This window comes from Vulpes lagopus, chromosome 12 (assembly GCF_018345385.1).
Source record: "Vulpes lagopus strain Blue_001 chromosome 12, ASM1834538v1, whole genome shotgun sequence".
In the NCBI taxonomy this organism is placed as follows: Eukaryota; Metazoa; Chordata; class Mammalia; order Carnivora; family Canidae; genus Vulpes; species Vulpes lagopus.
The window spans coordinates 72,714-93,995 of record NC_054835.1 but is presented as its reverse complement, the minus strand read 5'-3'; positions in this window follow the sequence as shown (position 1 = coordinate 93,995).

Sequence of the window (21,282 nt, the reverse complement as noted above, 5' to 3'; positions counted from 1 at the left end):
GCCACAGTTGCGGGTCGGCAGCTCTGGAGCCCTGGATTCAGCCCCCACAGTAACTCCGGGGCTCTCCGTCTGGAGGGCCTGGGGGCTCCCTGGCGGGCTGCTGATCTGCTCAGCTCCAGGCAGGAGCATCCTTGCTGTCCTGGGCCCTCCCGGCATCTGCCTGTCCCGGGGGGTGGCTGGATCCTGGGCTGTGTCCTGGCGCCCTGTGCTCCGGGGCCTGTGCTGTTGGATTCGTGCTCCCCCCGCAGCCCCCTCCGCGGAGCCGCCGCCCGAGCCCCTCTGAGCTGCTCCGGGTCCCACCAAGCGCTGGAGCCCTTAGGGAGCTCGGTGCATCTCTCCGGGGCGCAGTTCCTCTGTTACTGTCCCCGGGAGCCCGAGGGCATCCCCGACTTTCTGGGGATCCTGCTCCAATTCCGCGGGAGGCCTTTCTGCCTGGGAAGGTTGGTGCAGCACCTGCTCCTCCAGGACGGGGCTCTCCTGCCCTGGGGACACTCGCCCCAGCCTCAGCCTGGCTCCTCGCGGGGCCCCTCCCCCTTGGAGGCCTTTTGTTTCTTTATTTCTTTTTTCCAGTCTTCCTACCTTGATAGAAGCGTGAAGGCTTCTCACTGTAGCGTTCCAGCTGGTCTCTCTTTAAATCTCAGGCCGAATTCATAGATTTTCAGGATGATTTGAAGGTTTTCTAGGTAATTTGTTGGGGACAGGTGATTTGGAGACCCTACACTTCCGCCATCTTGCCCCTCCTGTATCGAGTATTTTCTTTTTTTTTTTTTCTGTATCGAGTATTTTCAATTCAATTCGAGTATTTTAGATTCGATTTGATTATTTTGGAATATATTCGTGTATTTTCTATTCGATTCGAGTATTTTCGATTCCATTCGAGTATTTTCGATTCAATTTGATTATTTTCGATTCCATTCGAGTATTTTCGATTCCATTCGAGTATTTTCAATTCAATTAGATTCGAATCGAGTATTTACTATTCGATTCGAGTATTTTCGATTCCATTAGAGTATTTTCGATTCGATTCGAGTATTTTCGATTTGATTCGAGTAGCAATTCGATCGAGTATTTTGGAATGGATTTGAGTATTTTCGATTCGATTCGAGTATTTTCGAATGTATTTGAGTATTTTCGATTCGAATCAAGTTTTTTCGATTCGATTTGAGTATTTTCGATTCGATTCGAGTATTTTGGAATGGATTCGAGTATTTTCAATTCGAATCGAGTTTTTTCGATTCCATTCGAGTATTCTTGATTCGATTCTAGTATTTTCTATTGGATATGTGTATATTCGATTCGAATCGCGTTTTTTCGAATCGATTTGAGGATTTTCGATTCGATTCTAGTATTTTCTATTCATTTCCAGTATTTCCGATTCGATTCGAGCATTTTCAATTCGATTCGAATCGATTCGAGTATTTTCGATTCGATTCCAGTATTTTAGATTCGATTCGAGTATTTTGGAATGGATTCGATTATTTTCGATTCGATTTGAGGATTTTCGATTCGATTCGAGTATTTTCAATTCGATTCGACTATTTTCAATTGGATTTGAGTATTTTCGATTCGATTAGAGTATTTTCGAATCAATTAAGGTATTATCGATTAGATTCGATTATTCTCGATTCAATTTGAGTATGGTTGATTCGATTCGAGTATTTTCAAATCAAATCGAGTTTTTTCGATTTGATTCGAGTATTTTCGATTCGATTCCAGTATTGTAGATTCGATTCAATTATTTTGGAATATATTCGAGTATTATCGATTCGATTTGAGGATCTTCCATTCCATTAGAGTATTTTCGATTCGATTCGATTCGATTCGAGTATTTTCTATTGGATTCTAGTATTTTCTATTCGATTTGAGTATTTTGGAATATATTCAAGTATTTCCGATTCTATTTGAGGATTTTTGATACAATTTGAGTATTTTCGATACTATTAGAGTATTTTCGATTCGATTCGAGTATTTTCTATTCAATTAGATTCGATTCGAGTATTTTCTATTGGATTCGAGTATTTTCTATTCGATTCGAGTATTTTGGAATATATTCGAGTATTTTCGATTCTTTTTGAGGATTTTCGATTCCATTCGAGTATTTTCGATTCGATTTGAGTATTTGCGATTCGATTCGAGTATTTTCGATTCGAGTATTTTGCAATTGATTCGTCTATTTTCAATTCGATTTAAGGATTTTCGATTCAATTCAAGTATTTTCGATTCGAATCAAGTTTTTCGATTCGATTTAGTATTTTCGATTCGATTCGAAGTATTTTGGAATGATTCGAGTATTTTCAATTCGAATCGAGTTTTCGATTCATTCGAGTATTCTGATTCGATTCAGTATTTTCATTTGATTGTGTATATTCGATTGATGTTTGTTTTTTCGATATCGATTGAGGATTTTCGATTCGATTCGAGTATTTTCTGATTCATTCCAGTATTTTCGATTCGATTCGAGATTTTCAATTCGATTCGATTCGATTCGAGTATTTTCGATTGATTCAGTATTTTGATTCGATTCGAGTATTTTCGATTCGATTCGATTATTTTCGATTCGATTTGAGATTTCGATTCATTCGAGTATTTCATTCGATGATTTTCATGATTGAGTATTTTCGATTCGATTAAGTATTTGAATCAATTAGGATTATCGATAGATTCGATTTTTCGATTTTGAGTATTGATTCGATCGATTTTTCAATCAAATCGAGTTTTTTCAATTCGAGTATTTTCTATTCGATACCAGTATTGTAGATTCGATTCGAGTATGTTGGAATATATTCGGGTATTTTCAATTCGATTTTAAGATTTTCCATTCCATTAGAGTATTTTCGATTCGATTCGATTCATTTCGAGTATTTTCTATTGGATTCTAGTATTTTCTATTCGATTTGAGTATTTTGGAATATATTCGAGTATTTTTGATTCTATTCGATGATTTTTTATTCCATTCGAATATTTTCGATAGTATTCGAGTATTTTCGATTCGATTCGAGTATTTTCGATTTGATTCGATTATTTTCTATTGGATTTGAATATATTCGATTCAAATTGAGTTTTTTCCAATCGAATCGAGTATTTTCAATTCAATTCGAGTATTTTCGATTCAATTTGATTCGATTCGAGTATTTTCTATTGGATTCGAGTATTTTCTATTCGATTCGAGTATTTAGAATATATTCGAGTATTTTCGATTCTATTTGAGGATTTTCGATTCCATTCGAGTATTTTCGATTCAATTAGAGTATTTTCGATTCGATTCGAGTATTTTCGATTCAATTCGAGTATTTAGGAATGGATTCGACTATTTTCGATTGATTTTCGATTCGATTCGAGTATGTTCGATTCGACTCGAGTATTTTCAATTCGATTCGAGTATTTTCAATACAATTAGATTCGATTCGAGTATTTTCGGTTCGATTCGAGTATTTTCAATTCAATTATATTCGATTCGAGTATTTTCAATTCGAACAAGTATTTTCGATTCGATTCGTGTATTTTCAATTCGATTTGATTTGATTCAAGTATTTTCTATTCGATTCGAGTATTTTCGATTCGATTCCAGTATTTTGGATTCAATTCGAGTATTTTGGAAAATATTCGAGTATTTTCGTTTCGATTTGAGGATTTTCGATTCCATTCGAATATTTTCAACTTTATCCGAGTATTTTCAATTCGATTCGAGTATTTTCGATTCGATTCAAGTGTTCTCAATTCGATTCGATTTGATTCGACTATTTTCAATTCGATTCGAGTATTTTCTATTTGATTCGATTCTATTTGAGTATTTTCGATCATTTCGAGTATTTTCTTTTTGATTCGATTGGATTCGACCATTTTTGATTCGATTCGTGTATTTTTGATTCGATTCGAGTATTTTCAATTCAATTCTATTGGATTCGAGTATTTTTGATTCGATTCGAGTATTTTCGATTCGATTTGATTGTTATGGAATGGATTCGAATATTTTCGATTCGATTTGAGTATTTTCGATTCCATTCGAGTATTTTCGATTTGTTTTGAGTGTTTTCTATTGGATATGAGTATTTTCAATTTGAATCGTGTTCTTTTGATTCAATTCGTGTATTTTCAATTCAATTCGATTGTTCTCAATTCGATTCAATTCAATTCGAGTATTTTCAATTCAATTAGAGGATTTTCGATTCGTTTCGATTCTATTTGAGTATTTTCGATCGTTTCAAGTATTTTCGAATTGTTTCGAGTATTTTCAGTTCGATTCGATTCGACTATTTTCAATTTGATTTGTTTTGATTCAATTATTTTCGTTTCGATTCGATTATTTTGGATTCAATTCGAGTATCTTCGATTCAATTTGAGTATTTCGATTCGATTCGAGTATTTTCAATTCAATTCGATTCGATTCGACTATTTTCGATTAGATTCGTGTATTTTCAATTCGATTTGAGTATTTTCAATTCACTTCTTTTCGATTTGATGCTTTTTGATTCCATTCGAGTATTTTCGATTTGATCCAAGTATTTTCGATTGGATTTGATTATTTTCGTTTCGAATCGAGTTTTTTCGATTCGATTCGAGTATTTTCGATTCGATTCAAATATTTTCTATTCGATTCGAGTATTTTCGATTCGATTTGAGTATTTTTAATTCGATTCGATTCAATTCGAGTATTTTCGATTCGATTCCAGTATTGTAGATTCGATTCGAGTATTTTGGAATATATTCGAGTATTTTCGATTCGATTTGAGGATTTTCCATTCCATTAGAGTATTTTCGATTTGATTCGAGTATTTTCAATTCGATTATTTTCGATTCGAGTATTTTCTATTGGATTCTATTATTTTCTATTCAATTCGAGTATTTTGGCATATATTCGAGTATTTTCGATTCTATTTGAGGATTTTCGATTCCATTCAAATATTTTCGATTCGATTTGCATATTTTCAATTCGATTCTAGTATTTTCTATTGGATTTGAGTATATTCGATTCAAATTGAGTTTTTTCCAATCGATTTGAGTATTTTCGATTCGATTCGTGTATTTTCAATTCGATTCGATTCGATTCGAGTATTTTCTATTTGATTCGAGTATTTTCGATTCGATTCTTGTATTTTCAATTCGATTCGATTCGATTCGAGTATTTTTTATTCGATTCCAGTATTTTAGATTTGATTCGAGTATTTTGGAATATATTCGAGGTTTTTCGATTCGATTTAAGGATTTTCGATTCCATTCGAGGATTTTCGATTCCTTCGAGTATTTTCGTTTCGATTCGAGTGTTCTCAATTCGATTAGAATTGATTCTAGTATTTTCTATTCAATTCGAGTATTTTCAATTCGATTCTATTCTATTTGAGTTTTTTCGATCTATTCGAGTATTTTCGAATAGTTACGATTATTTTCAATTCGATTCGATTTGATTTGAGTATTTTCGATTCAATTCGATTCGAGTATTTTCAAATCGATTTGATTCGACGATTTTCAATTTGATTTGATGTGATTCAAGTATTTCGATTCGATTCGAGTATTTTCAATTCAATTAGATTCGATTCGACTATTTTCGATTCGATTTGAGTATTTTCGATTCAATTCGGTATTTTCAATTCGATTTGAGTGTTTTGGAATATATTCGAGTATTTTTTATTCTATTTTAGAATTTTCGATTCCATTCGAGTATTTTCGATTCAATTCGAGTATGTTTGATTCCATTTGAGTATTTTCGATTCGATTAGTGTATTTTCAATTCAATTACATTCGATTTAGTATTTTCTATTCGATTCAAATATTTTCAATTCGATTCGTGTATTTGGGAATATATTCGAATATTTTCGATTCCATTTGAGTATTTTTGATTCGATTCGAGTATTTTCAATTCTATTCGAGTATTTTCGATTCGATTATAGTATTTTGGAATGGATTCGAGTATTTTCGATTCGATTTGAGGATTTTCATTTCCATTAGAGTATTTTCGATTCAATTTGAGGATTTTCATTTGGATTTGAGTATTTTCGATTCAAATCGAGTTTTTTCGATTCGATTCAAGTATTTTCGATTCAATTCGAGTATTTTCCATTCGATTCCTGTATTTTGAATTCGATTCGACTCGATTCGAGTATTTTCTATAATCTATATATATCAAATCGAATTGAACGTGGTCGAATCGAATGGAAAATACTCGAATCGAATCGAATAAAAAATAATCAAAATAAAAATAATGGAAAATACTTGAATCGAATAGAAAATACTCAAAGGAATTGAAAATACTCGAATCGAATCGAAAATGCTCGAATCGAGTCGAAAAAAATCGAATCAAATGTTATCGAATCCAAAATAATCGAATTGAATTGAAAATATTCGATCTTATCGAAAATACTTTCGTCGAATCGAAAGTACACCCATCAAATCAATCTCAAATCGAATCGAAAATGAATAAATCGAAAATACATGAATCTAATTGAAAATACTCAAATCAAATTGAAAATAATTGAGTCGAATGGAATAGAATTGAAAATGATCGAATCAAATCGAAAATACTTTCGTCGAATCGAAAGTAGTCCAATGGAACCGAAAATAATCGAATCCAATCGAAAATAATTCAATCGAATCGAAAATACTCGAGTCGAATTGAAAATAAATCATATTGAAAATACTTGAATCGAATTGAACCGAAATGAAAATATTCGAATCAAATCGAATATATTCAAATCAAAACAAAGATACTTGAATCAAATCGAATCGAATTTAACATACTCGAATTGAATGGATAAAACTCGAATTGAAACAATAATACTCGAATCGAATCGATTAGATTTGAAAATATTCGAATCGAATAGAAAGTACTTGAATCAAATAGAAAATAATCTAATCGATTCAAATCAAATGAATATAATAGAATCAAATCAAATAAAAATATTGGAATCAATCAAATTGAATCAAAACGAAAATAATCGCAAACTCGAATCGAATCGAAAATACTCGAATTGAATCGAAATACTCGAATCTAATCAAATCGAATTGAAAATACTCGAATCGAATCGGAAATACTCGAATCGAATGAAAAATAATCGAATCGAATCAAAACAAATTGAAAATAATCGATTCGAATCGAATCGAAACTAATCGAATCAAATCGTAAATAACTGAATCAAGTAAAAAATACTCGAATCGAATTGAAAATGGTCGAATCGAATAGAAAATACTCAAATCGAATAAAAAATAATCTAATCGAATCAAATCAAATGAATATAATGGAATCGAATCAAATATAAAATACTCGAATCAATCAAATTGAATCGAAACAAAAAAAATCGAAAACTCGAATCGAATTGAAAATACTCGAATCGAAGAGAAAATACTCGAATCGCATCGAAAATAGTCGAATGGAATCGAAAATAATCGAATCGAATCAAATCAAACTGAAAATATTCGAATCGAATCGAATTGAAAATACTCGAATCAAATTGAATCAAAAATACTCTATAATTGAATCGAATTGAATTGAAAATAATCGAAACTATTCGAAAATACTCGAATCGATTGAAAATACTCAAATAGAATCGAATTGAATTGAAAATACTCGATTCGAATTGAAAATACTCGAATCGATGCCAAAATAATTGAATAGAATCGAAAATACTTGAATCGCATCGAAAACTCTCGATTCGAATAGAAAATAATCGAATCGAATGGAATTGACAATACTCGAATCGAATTGAAAAAACTCGAAAATCCTCGAATAGAATCGAAAATAGTCAAATGAATCAAAAATACTCGAATCCAAAAGAAAATACTCGAATCAAATTGAAAATAATCGAATTGAATGGAATCGAATAAAAATTAATCGAATCTTATGGAAAACACAGTCATCGAATCGAAAGTACTCCATTTGAATCAAAAATATACGAATGGAATCGAATAGAATCGATTCGAATCGAAAATATTTGAATCGAATAGAAAATAATTGAATCAAATCAAATCAAATTGAAAATACACGAATAGTATCGAAAATACTCGAATGGAATCGAAAATCCTCAAATCGAATGGAAAATACTCGAATCCATTCCAAAATACTCGAATCGAATCGAAAGTACTCAAATGGAATATAAAATACGCAAATCCAATCGAATCGAATTAAAATACACGAATCGAATCGAAAATACTCGAATTGAATCGTAAATACTCGAGTGTAATCGAAAAAACTCTATTGAAATTGAAAATACTCAAATCCAATCGAAAATACTCATATCAAGTCGAAAGTACTCGAATGGAATTGAAAAAAATCGATTCAAATCGAAAATACTCGAATCGAATCGAAAGAACTCGATTCGAATAGAAAATACTCAAATCCAATCGAAAATATTCAAATCGAATCGACAATACTCTAATGGAAACGAAAATCCTCAAATCGAATGGAAAATACTTGAATCCATTCAAAAATACTCGAATCGAATCGAAAATACTCGAATCGAATTGAAAATACTCGAATCGAATTGAAAATACTCGAAAAAATGGGATATATTCGAAGCGAATAGAAAATAATCGAATCGAATCAAATCAAACTGAAAATAGTCGAATCGAATCTAATCGAAAATATTCAAATGGAATAGAAAATCCTCAAATCGAATCGAAAATTCTGAATTCGACTCGAATTGAATTAAAATACTCGAATCGAATCGAAAAAATCGAATCGAATCGAAAATACTCGAATCGACTCGAATTGAAATGAAAATACTCGAATCGAATCGAAAATACTTGAATCGAATCGAAAATATTCGAAACAAATTGAATCGAATTGAAAATACTTGAATCGAATTGAAAATACTCGAATCGAATTGAAAATACTTGAATCGAATTGAAAATAATCGAATCGATTCAAATCGAATTGAAAATACATGAATTGAATTGAAAATACACGATTCGAATAGAAAATAATCGAATCGAATCGAAATAATCGAATCGAATGAAATCAAATTGAAAATCATCGAATCGAATCGATTTGAAAATACTCAAATCGAATTGAAATCCTCAAATCGAATCGAATATACTTGAATCCATTCCAAAATTTTCGAATCGAATCGAATCAAATTCAAAATACTCGAATCGAATAAAAAATACTTGAAACGAATCAGAGACACTCGAAATAAAAGGAAAATAATCGAATCAAATCGAAAGTAATCGAATCAAATCAAATTAAATTGAAAATAATCGAATAAAATCTAATTGAAAATACTCGAATCAAAAGGAATCGAAAATACTCAGATCGAATCGAATCGAATTGAAAAAAATGGAAACTATTCGAAAATACTCAAATCGATCGAAAATACTCAAATAGAATAGAATCAAATCGAAAATACTCGAATCGAATTGAAAATACTCAAATCGCATCGAATTGAATCGACAATACTCGAATCGAATCGAAAAAACTCGAATCGAATCGAATCAATCGAAAAAATCGAAAATCCTCAAATCGAATCGAAAATAGTGAAATGAATCGAAAATAATCGAATCCAAATGAAAATACTCGAATCGAAATGCAAATAATCTAATCAAATGTAATTGATCAAAATTAATCGAATCTTATCGAAAATACATTCATCGAATTGAAAGTACTCCATTCGAATCGAAAATATTCGAATGGAATCAAAAAGAATCGATTCAAATCGAAAATATTCAAATCGAATAGAAAATAATTGAATCGAATCGAATCAAATTGAAAATACACGAAAAGTAGCGAAAATACTCGAATGAAATCGTAAATACTCGAATCGAATCGAAAGAACTCAATTCGAATCGAAAATACTCAACTCCAATAGAAAATATTCAAATCGAATTGACAAGACTCTAATGGAATCGAAAATCCTCAAATCGAATGGAAAATACTTGAATCCATTCAAATATACTTGAATCGATTTGAAAATACTCGAAGCGAATTGAAAATACTCCAATCGAATCGAAAATACTCGAAAAAATGGGATATATTTGAAGCGAATAGAAGATAATCGAATTGAATCAAATCAAACTGAAATTAGTCAAATCGAATCGAATCGAAAATACTCAAATGGAATAGAAAATCCTCAAATCGAATCGAAAATTCTGAATTCGACTCGAATTGAAATAAAATACTCTAATCGAATTGAAAAAAATCGAATCGAATTGAAAATACTCGAATCGACTCGAATTGAAATGAAAATACTCGAATCGAATTGAAAATACTTGAATCGAATCGAAAATAGTCGAATCGAATCGAATTGAACATACTTGAATTGAATTGAAAATACTCGAATCGAATTGAAAATACTCAAATCGAATTGAAAATAATCGAATCGAATCGAATCGAATTGAAAATACACGAAATGAATTGAAAATACACGAATCAAATCGAAATAATCGAATCGAATGAAATCAAATTGAAAATCATCGAATCGAATCGATTTGAAAATACTCGAATCAAATGGAATCGAAAATACTCGAATCGAATCGAAAATCCTCATATCGAATCGAATATACTCGAATCCATTCCAAAATATTCAAATCGAATCGAATGAAATCCAAAATACTCGAATCAAATCGAAATTACTTGAAACGAATTGGAAATACTCGAAACAAAATGAAAATAATCAAATCAAATAGAAAATAATCGAATCGAATCAAATCAAATTGAAAATAGTCGAATAAAATCTAATTGAAAAAACTCAAATCAAATGGAATCGAAAATACTCAAATCAAATCGAATCGAATCGAATTGAAAATAATTGAAACTATTCGAAAACACTCGAATCGATCGAAAATACTCAAATAGAATCGAATCGAATCGAAAATACTCGAATCGAATAGAAAATTCTCGAATCAAATCGAATCGAATCAAAAATACTCGAATCGAATAGAAAATACTCGAGTCGAATTGAATCGAATTGAGAAAACTCAAATCAAATCGAAAATACTCAAATTGAATAGAAAATCCTCGAATCAAATTTAATCGAATTGAATTAAAAATACTCGAATAGAAAGCAAAATACTTGAATCGAATCGAAAATACGCAAATCGAATCGAAAATACTTGAATCGAATCGAATCGAATTGAAACCCTCAAACCGAATGGAAAATACTTGAATCGAATAGAAAATACTCGAATCGAATCGAATCGTATTGAAAATACACGAATCAAATGTAAAATACTCGAATCGAATAGAAAATGCACGAATCGATCCAAAAATCTCAAATAGAATCGAATCGAATCGAAAATACTCGAATCGAATCGAAAAAACTCGATTCGCATTGAAAATACTCGAATCAAATTTAAATGAAAAAACTCAAATTGAATCTACCATACTCGAATCGAATCGAGAATAATCGAAAATAATCGACAATACTCGAATCGAATCGAAAATACTCGAATTGAATCGAAAATACTCAAATCCAATCAATAATACTCGAATCGAATAGAAAATACCTGAATGCAAACGAAAATCCTCAAATCGAATCGAAATTACTCGAATATATTCCAAAATACTCGAATCGAATCTAAAATACTGGAATCGAATTGAAAATACTCGAATCGAATCGAATTGAAAATACAAGAATCGAATCGAAAATATCGAATCGAATCGAATCGAATTGAAAATACACGAATCGAAAATACTCGAATGGAATCGAAAATACTAGAAATGATTGGAAAAAACTCGATTCGAATCGAATATACTCAAATCGAATAGAAAATACTTTAATCGAATCGAAAATACTCGAATGGAATCGAGAATCCTCAAATCGAAACGAAAATACTCGAATATATTCCAAAATACTCGAATCAAATCCAAAATAATTGAATCGAATCGAAAATACTCGAATCGAATTGAAAATACTTCAATCCAATAGAAAATACTCGAATGGAATTGAAAATCCTCAAATCGAAACAAGAATACTCAAATATATTCCAAAATACTTGAAACGAATCTAAAATACTGGACTCGAATCAAAAATACTCGAATCAAATCGAATCGAAAAGAAAATACACGAATCGAATCGAAAATAATCGAATCGATTAGAAAATACACGAATCGTATCGAGTCGAATTGAAAATACACAAATCGAATCGAAAATACTCAAATCGAATGGAAAATCTTCGAGTCTATTCGAAAAAACTCGATTCGAATCGAAAATACTCAAATCCAATAGAACATACTAGAAACGAATCGCAAATAATCGAATGGAATCGAAAATCCTCAAATCAAGTCGAAAATACTCAAATCCATTCCAAAATAATCGTATCGAATCGAAAATACTCAAATCGAATAGAAAATACTTGAATCAAATCTAATTGAATTGAAAATACTCGAATCGAATCATAAATACTCGAATCGAATCGAAAATACTTGAATCGATCCAAAAAACTCAAATAGAATAGAATCGAATCAAAAATACTCGAATCGAATAGAAAATACTCGAATCGATCCAAAAAACTCAAATAGAATCAAATTGAATCGAAAATACTCGAATCGAATTGAAAAAACTCGATTCGAATTGAAAATACTCGAATCAAATTGAATCGAAAATACTCGAATCGAATCAACCATACTCGAATCGAATCGGGAATAATCGAATCTAATTGACAATACTCGAATTGAATCGAAAATACTCTCGAGTTGAAAATATTCTAATCAAATTGAAAATAATCAAATCAAATGGAATTGAATTGAAAATAATCGAATCGAATCGATAATAAACGAATCTAATTGAAAATGATCGAATCGACTCGAAAATACTCAAACGAAAAGGAAATAATCGAATCTAATCGAAAACACTCGAATAGACTCGAAAATATTCAAATCAAATTGAAAATAATCAAATCGAATGGAATGGAATCGAAAAAAATCTAATGGAATTGAAAATACTCGAATCGAATGGAAAACAATTGATTCCATTCAAAAGTGCTCAAATGGAATAGAAAATAGTCGAGTCGAATCGAAAATACTCAAATTGACTCGAATATACTCAAATCGAATCAAAAATACTCGAATCAACTTGAAAATACTGAAATCAAATTGAAATACTCAAATTAAAACGAAAATATTCGAATCGAATTGAAAATAATCAAATCTAATCGAATCGACCCCAAAAAATTCGAATCGAATCGAAAGCTCTCGAATCGATTCGAAAATAATCAAATCGAATTGAAAATAATCAAACTGAATCGAAAATACTCTAATCGAATCTAAAATACTCAAATCGATTCGAAAATAATTGAATCAAATAGAAAATAATCAAATAAAATCGAATATATGCGAATCGAATAGAAAATAATCGAATGGAATAGAAAATAATCGAATAGACTCGGAAATATTCAAATTAAATCAAGTATATTCGAATTGAATGGAATCGAATCAAAAAACATCTAATCGAATCGAAAACACTCAAATCGAATGGAAAATCATTGATTCCATTTGAAAATGCTCAAATCAATCGAAAATAGTCGAATCGAATCGAAAATAGTCGAATTGAATCGAAAATACTCGAATCGAGTCAAAAATACTAGAATCGACTAGAATATACTCGAATCGAATAGAAAATAATCGAATCAAATCAAATTGAACAGAAAATACTAGGATCGACTCGAAAGTACTCAAATCAACTCGAAAATACTTGAATCGAATCAAAAATACTCGAATCGAATCGAAAACACTTGAATCGTATCGAAAATATTCGAATCGAATAGAAAATACTGGAATCGAATTGAATCGAAAATACTCAAATCGAATCCAATCGAATTGAAAATAATTGAAACAATTTGAAAATACTCGAATCAATTGAAAATACACAAATCGAATCGAATCGAATCGAATAAATCGATTGGAATAGAAAATACTGGAATCTAATAAAATCGAATTGAAAATACTCGATTTGAATAGAAAATACTCAAATAGAATTGAATCGAAAATACTCGAATCAAATCAACAATACTCGAATCGAAATGATAATACTCGAATCAAATCGAATCGAATTGAAAATACTCAAATCGAAAATACTCGAATCGAATCGAAAATACTCGAATCAAATCGAATCTAATTGAATATACACGAATCGAATTGAAAATACTTGAATCGAATCAAATCAAATAGAAAATAATCTAATCGAATCGAATTGAAAATACTGAAATAGAATTGAATCGAAAATACTCAAATAGATAAAATCGAATCGAAAATACTCCAATCAATTTGAAAATATTCGAATCGAATTGATTCGAATTGAAAATACTCGAATCGAATAGAAAATACTCGAATCAAATAGAAAGTACTCAAATCGAATCGAATCTAATTGAATATACCCGAATTGAATTGAAAATACTCTAATTGAATCAAATCAAATTGAAAATAATTGAATCGAATCGAATTGAAAATACTGGAATCGAATTGAATCAAAATACTCAAATAGAATAGAATTGAAAATACTCGAATCGATCGAAAATACTCGAATCGAATCGAATCGAATTGAAAAACTCGAATCGATTGGAAAATACTCGAATCGAATAGAAAGTATTAGAATCGAATCGAATCTAATTGAAAATAGTCGAATCAAACTGAAAATACTCGAATCGAATTAAAATACTCAAATCGAATCCAATCTAATGAATATACACGAATCGAATAGAAAAAACTCGATTCGAATCAAATCAAATTGAAAATAATCGAATCAAATTGAATTGAAAATACTGGAATTGAACTGAATCGAAAATACTCAAATCGAATCTAATTGAATTGAAAATAATCGCAACGATTCGAAAATACTTGAATCGATCAAAAATACTCAAATAGATCGAATCGAATAACTCGAATGGAATAGAAAATACTCGAATCGAATCAAATTGAAAATACTCGATTCGATTCGATTAGAGTATTTTGGAATGGATTCAAGTATTTTCGATTCAATTTGAGGATTTTCATTTCCATTCGAGTATTTTCGATTCGATTTGAGTATTTCGTTTGGATTTGAATATTTTCGAAATGAGTGAAATTTTTTCTATTGGATTCGAGTATTTTCGATTCGATTCGTGTATTTTCTTTTCGATTCGATTCGAGTATTTTCTTTTTTTTAATTATTATTTATGATAGTTACAGAGAGCGAGAGAGAGAGAGAGAGAGTCAGAGACACAGGCAGAGGGAGAAGCAGGCTCCATGCACCGGGAGCCCGATGTGGGATTCGATCCCTGGTCTCCAGGATCGCGCCCTGGGCCAAAGGCAGGCGCCGAACCGCTGCACCACCCAGGGATCCCGATTCGAGTATTTTCTTTTTGATTCCAGTATTTTGGATTCAATTCGAGTATTTTGGAATATATTCGAGTATTTTCTCTTCGATTTGAGGATTTTCAATCCCATTTGAGTATTTTCGATTCGATTCGAGTATTTTCGATTCGATTCAAGTATTTTCAATTCGATTCGAGAATTTTGGATTCGATTCGAGAATTTGGGAAAGGATTCAAGTATTTTCTATTCGATTTGACGATTTTCGATTCCATTCGAGTATTTTCGATTCGATTTGGGGATTTTCCATTCCATTCGAGTATTTTATTTATTTTTTTTTCCATTCGAGTATTTTAGATTCGATTCGAGTATTTCCAATTCAGTGTGATTCAATTCGAATATTTTTGATTCGATTCGAGTATTTTCAATTCGATCGAGTATTTTTTTTTTCGATCGAGTATTTTGGAATGGATTCAAGTATTTTCGATTCGTTTCCTGTATATTCGATTTGATTTAAGTATTTTCAATTCGATTCTATTGAATTCGAGTATTTTCTGTTCGAGTATTTTCGATTCAATTAGAGTATTTTCAATTCGATTCGATTCTTTTACAGAATTTACGATTTGATTCGAGTATTTTCGATTGGATTCGAGTTTTTTTGATTCAATTCGTGTAATTTCAAGTCAATTAGATCGATTGGAGTATCTATTCAATTCGAATATTTTGTATTCGAATTGAGCTTTTTCGATTCGATTCGAGTTTTCGACTCGATTCGAGTATTTTGGATTCGATTCGAATATTTTTAATTCGATTCGAGTATTTTCAATTCGATTCGATTCGATTCAATTCGAGTATTTTCTATTCGATTCATTTATTATCAATTCCATTCGAGTGTTTTCAATTCGATTTGATTTGATTCGAGTATTTTCTATTCGATTCGATTATTTTCAATTTGATTCGATTCTATTTGAGTATTTTCGGTCAATTCGAGTATTTTCTTTTCGATTCGAGTGTCCTCTATTCGATTCAATTCGATTCAAGTATTTTCTATTCGATTCAAGTATTTTCCATTCAATTTTATTGTATTCGAGTATTTTTGAATCGATGCAAGGATTTTCGATTCCACTCGAGTATTTTCGATTCGATTCGTGTATTTTCAATTCGATTCAATTCTATTCAAGTATTTTCTATTCGATTCATATATTTTCAATTCGATTCGATTCTATTTGAGTATTTTCGATTCGATTCGAGTATTTTCGATTAGATTCAAGTATTTTGGAATATATTCGAGTATTTTTTATTCGATTTGAGAATTTTCGATTCCATTTGAGTATTTTCTATTCGATTCAAGTATTTTCAATTCCATTCAAGCATTTTCCATTCCATTCGAGTATTTTCGATTCGATTCGAGTGTTCTCAATTCGATTCGATTCGATTTGAGTAGTTTCTATTTGATTCGAGTATTTTCCATTCGATTCGATTCTATTTGAGTATTTCGATCGATTCAAGTATTTTCGATTCGATTCGAGTATTTTCAATTCCATTCGAGTATTTTCGATTCGATTTCAGGATTTTACATTCCATCGCGTATTTTAGATTCGATTTGAGTATTTCCAATTCAATGCGATACAATTCGAGTATTTTCAATTCGATTCGAGTATTTTTTATTCGATTTGAGTATTTTGGAATATATTCGAGTATTTTCGATTCCTTTTGAGATTTTGGATTCCATTCGAGTATTTTCGATTCGATTCGAGTATTTTCGATTCGATTCGTGTATTTTCAATTCGATTCGATTCGAGTATTTTCTATTCGATTCGAGTATTTTCGATTCGATTCTTGTATTTTCAATTGGATTCGATTTGATTTGAGTAGTTTCATATCGATTTCCGTATTTTACATTCGATTCGAGTATTTTGGAATATATCGAGTATTTTTTATTCGATTTGAGGATTTTCGATTGATTCGAGTATTTTCGATTCCATTCGAATATTTTCTATTCGATTCGAGTGTTGTCAATTTTATTCGATTCGAATATTTTCTATTCAATTTGAGTATGTTCAATTCATTTCGATTCTATTTGAGTATTTTCGATCGATTCGAGTATTTTCGAATCAATTCCAGTATTTTCGATCCGATTCGAGTATTTTCGATTCGATTCAAGTATTTTGGAATTGATTCCTGTATTTTCTATTCGATTTGAGAATTATCGATTCCATTCAATTATTTTCGATTCGATTCTAGTATTTTCTATTGGATTTCAGTAAATTCGATTCAAATCGAGTTTTTTCGAATCGATTCGAGGATTTTCGATTCGTATCGAGTATTTTCGATTCGATTCTTTTATTTTAAATTTGATTCGATTCAATTTGAGTATTTTCGATTCGATTCGAGTATTTTCGTTTTGATTCGTGTATTTTTAACTCAATTCGATTTGATTCTAGTACTTTCCATTCGACTCCAGTATTTTCGATTCGATTTGAGTATTTTGGAATATTTTCAAGTATTTTCATTTCTATTTGAGGATTTTTGGATTCCATTCGTGTATTTTTGATTTGATTCGAGTATTTTCAATTCTATTCGAGTATTTTCTATTCGATTGGACTATTTTCGATTCAATTTGAGTGTTCTCAATTCTATTCGATTCGATTCCAGTATTTACTATTCGATTCGAGTATTTTCGATTCGATTTGAGTATTTTTAATTCGATTCAATTCCATTCGAGTATTTTACATTCGATTTGACTATGTTCGATTCTGTTCGAGTATTTTCGATTCGATTCGATTTGATTCGAGTATTTTGGAATGTATTGGAGTATTGCGAATCCATTCGAGTATTTTCGATTCGATTCGAGTATTTTTGATTCGATTAGATTCAATTTAAATATTTTCTATTCGATTGGAGTATTTTCAATTCGATTCGAGTATTTTGGAATGTATTCGAGTATTTTCGATTCCATTCAAGTATTTTCAATTCGATTCGAGTATTTGCAATTCCATTTGAGTATTTTAGATTCCATTCGAGTATTTGCAATTCCATTCGACTATTTTCGATTTGATTTGTGTATTTTCGATTCGATTCGAGTATCTTCGATTCGATTCGAGTATTTTCCATTCGATTCCAGTGTTTCGGATTTGATTTGAGTATTTTGGAATATATTCGAGGATTTTCGATTCGATTTGAGGATTTTCGATTCCATTCGAGTATTTGCGATTCAATTATATTCAATTTGAGTATTTTCAATTCAATTCTATTCGATTCGAGTATTTTCAATTCGATTCGAGTATTTTCAATTCAATTAGATTTGATTCGAGTTTTTTCAATTCAATTCTATTCGATTTGAGTATTTTCAATTCGATTCGAGTATTTTCGATTCGATTAGATTCGATTCGAGTATTTTGGAATATATTTGAGTATTTGCGACTCCATTCGAGTATTTTCGATTCAATTCAAGTATTTTTGATTCGATTCGAGTATTTTCTATTTGATTGGAGTATTTTCGATTCTATTCGAGTATTTTCAATTCTATTTGAGGAATTTCGATTCGATTCGAGTATTTTCAATTCAATTCTATTCGATTCGAGTATTTTCAATTCGATTCGAGTATTTTCAATTCGATTCGAGTATTTTCGATTCGATTAGATTCGATTCGAGTATTTTGGAATATATTCGAGTATTTGCAATTCCATTCGAGTATTTTCGATTCGATTCGAGAATTTTCCATTCGAATCGATTATTTTCGATTCGATTCGAATATTTTCAATATGATTCGAATATTTTCTATTCGATTGGTGTATTTTCAGTTCGACTCGAGTATATTCGATTCCATTCGAGTATTTTCGATTCGATTTGACTATTTTCTATTCAGTTGGAGTATTTTCAATTCGATTGGTGTTTTTTCGATTCCATTCGTGTATTTTCGATTCGATTCAAGTATTTGCGATTCCATTCGAGTATTTTCAATTCGATTCGAGTATTTTCTTTTTTTTTAAATTTTATTTATTTATGATAGGCACACAGTGAGAGAGAGAGAAGCAGAGACATAGGCAGAGGGAGAAGCAGGCTCCATGCACCGGGAGCCTGACTTGGGTTTCGATCCCGGGTCTCCAGGATCACGCCTCGGGCCAAAGGCAGGCGCCAAACTGCTGCGCCACCCAGGGATCCCCGATTCGAGTATTTTCGATTCAATTGGTGTATTTTCGATTTGATTCCTGTATATACGATTCCATTCGAGTATTTTCGATTCGATTCAATTCGAGTATTTTCAATTCGATTCAAGTATTTTCGATTCGATTAGAGTATTTGAGATTCCATTTGAGTATTTTTGATGCGATTCAAGTATTTTCGATTAGATTCTAGTATTTTCGATTTGATTCCAGTGTTTCGGATCCGATTGGAGTATTTTGGAGTATATTCATGTGTTTGCAATTCCATTCGAGTATATTCGATTCGATTCGAGTATTTTCAATTCAATTAGATTCGATTCTAGTATTTTCTTTTTTTTTTATTTTTTTTATTTTTTATTTTTTTTTTGATTCTAGTATTTTCAATTCAGTTCTATTCGATTCGAGTATTTTCGAATCGATTGGTGTATTTTCGATTCCATTAGAGTATTTTCTATTCGATTCCAGTGATTCGGTTCGATTCGAGAATTTTGAAATATATTCGAATATTTGCGATTCCATTCGAGTATTTTCGATTCAATTAGATTCGATTCGAGTATTTTCAATTAAATTCTATTTGATTCGAGTATTTTCAATTCGATTCGAGTACTTTCGATTCGATTCGATTCGAGTATTTTCTATTTGATTGGAGTATTTTCGATTCGATTGGTGTATTTTCGATTCCATTCGAGTATTTTCGATTCGATTCCAGTGTTTCGGATTCGATTCGAGTATTTTGGAATATATACGAGTATTTGCGATTCCATTCACATATTTTCAATTCGATTCGAGTATTTTCAATTCAATTCTATTCGATTCGAGTATTTTCTATTCGATTAGATTCGATTCTAGTATTTTTGATTCGATTGGTGTATTTGCGATTCCATTTGAGTATTTTCTATTCGATCCGAGTGTTTTCAATTCAATTAGATTCGAGTATTTTCTATTCGATTGGAGTATTTTCGATTCGATTCGAGTATTTCTTTTCTTTTTTAAATTTATTTTTTTTTAATTAATTTTTATTGGTGTTCAATTTACCAACATACAGAAAAACACCCAGTGCTCATCCCGTCAAGTGTCCACCTCAGTGCCCGTCACCCATTCCCCTCCAACACCCGCCCTCCTCCCCTTCCACCACCCCTAGTTCGTTTCCCCAAGTTAGGATTCTTTATGTTCTGTCTCCCTTCCTGATATTTCCCAACATTTCTTTTCCCTTCCTTTATATTCCCTTTCACTATTATTCATATTCCCCAAATGAATGAGAACATACACTGTTTGTCCTTCTGTGACTGACTTATTTCACTCAGGATAATACCCTCCAGTTCCATCCACGTTGAAGCAAATGGTGGGTATATGTCATTTCTAATTGCTGAGTAATATCCCATTGTATACATAAACCACATCTTCTTTATCCATTCATCTTTCGATGGACACCGAGGCTCCTTCCACAGTTTGGCTATTGTGGCCATTGCTGATAGAAACATTGGGGTGCAGGTGTCCCGACGTTTCATTGCATCTGAATCTTTGGGGTAAATCCCCAACAGTGCAATTGCTGGGTCGTAGGGCAGGTCTATTTTTAACTCTTTGAGGAATCTCCACACAGTTTTCCAGAGTGGCTGCACCAGTTCACATTGCCACCAACAGTGTAAGAGGGTTCCCTTTTCTCTGCATCCTCTCCAAAATTTATTGTTTCCTGCCTTGTTATTTTTCCCCATTCTCACTGGTATGAGGTGGTATCTCATTGTGGTTTTGATTTGTATTTCCCTGATGGCAAGTGATGCAGAGCATTTTCTCATGTGCATGTTGGCCATGTCCATGTCTTCCTCTGTGAGATTTCTCTTCATGTCTTTTGCCTATTTCATGATTGGATTGTTTGTTTCTTTGGTGTTGAGTTTAATAAGTTCTTTA